Source organism: Tupaia chinensis, unplaced genomic scaffold, assembly GCF_000334495.1.
Source record: "Tupaia chinensis unplaced genomic scaffold, TupChi_1.0 Scaffold000001_1, whole genome shotgun sequence".
Taxonomy (NCBI): Eukaryota; Metazoa; Chordata; class Mammalia; order Scandentia; family Tupaiidae; genus Tupaia; species Tupaia belangeri.
In genome coordinates this window covers 7,438,770-7,442,952 of record NW_006159427.1, presented here as the reverse complement: position 1 = coordinate 7,442,952, position 4,183 = coordinate 7,438,770, and positions in this window count along the sequence as shown.

The following is a 4,183-nucleotide window of genomic DNA, read 5'->3' as shown; positions in this document are numbered from 1 at the left end:
TGTGGCAGCAGGTTTCCCACCAACGTCTGAACCTATTCCCTAGAAGAAGGAAAAGAAAATTATCTTCTGGGTTGCAGATTCCCTCAGTAGTTCCTTAAAAGTAACAACAGTAGGGACCAGCAGATGGCATAATGGTTATATCACTGGACTTCCTTGTAGCTGACCATAGTTAGAGTCCCAGACTTGGCAACTTAAAACTCGTGCCAAGCCTGTGTGTATGTGTGCCCAGAGGAGAATGGAGGAAAAGGGATTGGAGTATGGCCATCACCCTTGGGGATGATTTCTTGCTTTCCATCTCTCTGGCAAGAGCACATACCCTATAGCAAAAAATAAATAAAGAAAGAACAATAGTAGAAATAGGGTCAAGGGGAATCTGTCATGACTTGCCATGGCTCTAACCCAATTCCATTAAGATGACTTGCCTTGCAGGATCTGGCCTGGTCCACCTTTCATACTTGAGACCAACCCAATGTCTTAGAACTCCAATCTGTCTAGAGTCTCCATGGGGGAGCTTCATTCTCAAGTCTCTGCCATTTAGCTAACTTTGATAAAGACCATGTTTATTTCTGCTGAAAATACTACCTAGGAAGAAAGAAAAAATACATACCTACTCATTACGGTCATTTTGCAAATACAAGATAGATTCTGAGGCCACATTGATAAAGGGGTACAGAACAAAGCAATTTGGGTTATTGGTGGAGGGGTTGAAGAGAGAGGAGGGGCAGGAATAGCAGGGTTGGAATTCTGAGGCCCTCAGTGGGAAGCCAACAGCACTGGCTGAGCACAGATCCCTGAGAGGGTTAGAATTAAGTGAGCAATGGAGAGGCCATGAACTTTGCTTGGTCCCTGATTACTCAGGCAGTGGTCTTGGGTAATCTATCTGCCAGCCTCAGCCTGGCACATACCAAGACCAGATCAGCTCCACATTTGAAGACCACATGCTGCCTATGGTCTGCAGGAAGTAAAGTACACACACCCTTTGTAGATACTATGGTGGAGCCTGGCTTTGGAGAACAGAAGGGTTTATTTCATTAGTCACTTTTAAAGTTTTTCCTAATTATAAAAGTCATACATGTTTCAATGCACAATCAATAAAAAACATACAAAGGGGGGAAGTGAAAAAGGCTTGGGCAAGAGTGCTATGGTGACACAATTGGACCCGCGTGGGAAAGGTCCTGGATTTGCATCCTGGAACTTCCCTGGGCACGGTAAGTACATGTCCACGACTGGTGCAGTGCCTAGCATTGAGATCCCTTTGGGGTAGGCCCTCCCTCCTTTTGTCTTTCATGGAAGAAGAACATAAACTTAAAAAAAAAAAAAAAAAAAAACTAGTGATAGCTCACTACATGTCTTTCACATGTGAATTTATTTAACAAATTTTTAAAGAAACAGTGACATGTGAGCTCTGTATTAGGCACTAGGAATGCAATGGTAATCAAGATTAATGTGGTCCTAGTTTTCAGTTACAAAAATAATACACTGTGTTTTTATCATGTAGTTGCTTTTTTCACTTAATTATGCAGAAACAAATTGTCATGCCAATAAATATTCTTCTTCAGCATGCTTGATAATGACTTCATATTACTTCATTTTATAGATTTACTATTATTTATTTGACCAATCTCCTACGGTTAGATATCCAGCTAGTTGAGACCAGCAGATGACGTTATGGTTATGTTGCTGGACTTCCACACTGTTGACTGTGGTTAGAGTCCCAAACCTGGTGGCTTAAAACTCACTCACGCTGGATCTGTGTGCATGAGTGCCCAAAATCCCAAGAGGAGAATGGAGGAGAAGGGATTGAGGTGTGGCCATCCCCACATGGGAATGATTTCTCACTTTCTTGCTCTGTCCCTCTAGCAAGCACACATGCCCTACGGCAGAAATCTTTCTCTCTCTCAAAAAGATATCTAGCTTTTTGGGACCAGCAGTTAGCGTAATGGCTATGTCGCTGGACTCCCACGTAGTCAACCGTGGTTCGCATCCTGGACCCGGTGGCTTTAAACTCACGCTGGGCGCGTGTGCGTGCGTCCCAAGATCCCAAGAGGAGAATGGAGGAGAAGGGATTGTGGCATGGCCATCCCCCCTGGGGGGGTGATTTCTCGCTTTCTGTCTCTCTGTCTCTCTGTCTCTCTCTGTCTGTCTGGTGAGCGCATGCGCCCTATAGCGAAAACCTCTCAAAAAAAAAATGATATCCAGCTTTTTTAATTCCTCCCTTTTGATATTGACAATATTATGTTAAAATGAACTTTTTTCGTATGTATATTTTATAGTATGTTTTTATTAATTTTTGGCAGCTTAGTGCCAAGATTGATCGTTTTAATGAAATTTTTAGATAATAATGAAATATAATTCAGAATGTTCAGTCATGGCTGCTAATGAGTAAATGATATTGCTGGACTTTCATATCTTATTTTAAATAGCATACTTATTTAAAAAATTAAAATGTTATTTCGCCCAACTTTTTCAGAGTGCATGTTCTCTTCTCCTTTTGTATTTAATTTAATTTTTATTTTTAAGGTTGTTTTTAGTTTTTGCTAAAGGGTGTGTGCTCACTGGAGAGTGTCAGAGGGAGATAGGGAGAGAGGGAAAGTGAGAAATCATGTCCCAGTGATGCCGCAATCCCTTCTCTTCCATTCTCCTCTCAAATTTTGGGCACGCACACACACGCACCTTGCAAATTTTCAAAGCTGCCACGTATAGGACCAGAACTGTGCCCTCGGCCATATGGGATCCAGCCACCTTAACCACCATGCTACCTAGGTGGCCCTATTTGACATATTAAAATGTATGTTTGGGGGACCAGCAGTTAGCGTAATGGCTGTGTCGCTGGACTCCCACGTAGTCGACCACGGTTCGCGTTCTGGACCCGGTGGCTTAAAACTCATGCTGAGCGCGTGTGTGTGCGTGCCCAAGATCCCAAGAGGAGAATGGAGGAGAAGGGATGCGGTGTGGTCATCCCCCCTGGGGTGGTGATTTCTCGCTTTCTGTCTTTGGAGAGATTTTTGCTATAGGGCGCGTGCGCTTGCCAGACAGACAGAGAGAGACATAGAGACAGAAAGCGAGAAATCACCCCTCAGGGGGGATGGTCACGCCGCAATCCCTTCTCCTCCATTCTCCTCTCGGGATCTTGGGCATGCACGCACACGTGCCCGGCGTGAGTTTTAAGCCACCGGGTCCAGGACGCAAACCACGATCGATCGACTACGTGGGAGTCCAGTGACATAGCCATTATGCTAACTGCTAGTTCCCTAACAGCTGTTACCTTTTCAATCAGTGACAAATGCATTTTCTATCAAGTAATAGAGAGCCAGAGTTATGTTACTTTAGCCAAATGGGGGGTGGGGCTAGTTTCTCTTACATAGCAAACACTGGTGACTGCTGAGGGTTTCCTATGTGGAGTTGAAGGCTGGTTGATCCGCTGGACCTTCCCTCACAGTCAGGGAATGGCTGTTCCTGCGCCAGCCCTCACATTCTCATGCAGAATTGGAAGAAGCTAAGAAAGACTCCCCAGTGACCAAAACAAAGACTGTCTAGCAGGCTCTTCCCAGCTCTTTGTACAGATTCTCAGCACACAGGCAGCCCTGCGTGCGATAGAGAAAGTGCGTCTTGAGCTTTTCCAGCTTTCACCTTTTATGGTCAAAAGAAGTTCATAAATGGTAGGGACAGCAGCCACCAGTGCCTGCCATGCCTGCCACAATGCCTAACACATCAGAATAATGTGCACTCCAGTTGCCAAGTCAATGACGTGGGTGTCACCAGGTTGTCCTGGTAATCCACTCTTCTGGGCCATTACTATCAGCACCTTGACCTTTATACTAGATAAGGGTGATCTTGAAAAAACTGTCTTAGGAAATACTACAGTAGAGGGACCAGCAGATGGCATAATTGTGTTATCACTGGACTCCCATGTGGTCGACCGCAGTTAGAGTCCCAGACCTGATAGTGTACGACTCACGCCAGGTGCGTGTGCGTGCCCAAGATCCAGAGGAAAAGGGAGAAGGGATTGTGATGTGGCGTTCCTGCTCCCCACCCCCACCCGGGTGATTTCTTGCTTTCTGTCTCTCTGAGCGTACTTGCCCTATAGCAAAAATCACTCTTAAAAGAAAATAATACAGTAGAACAAATATGCAAAAGAAATACAAAGTCTTGAACAAATTTTGTGTTCTCCCCAGCAGTGCGT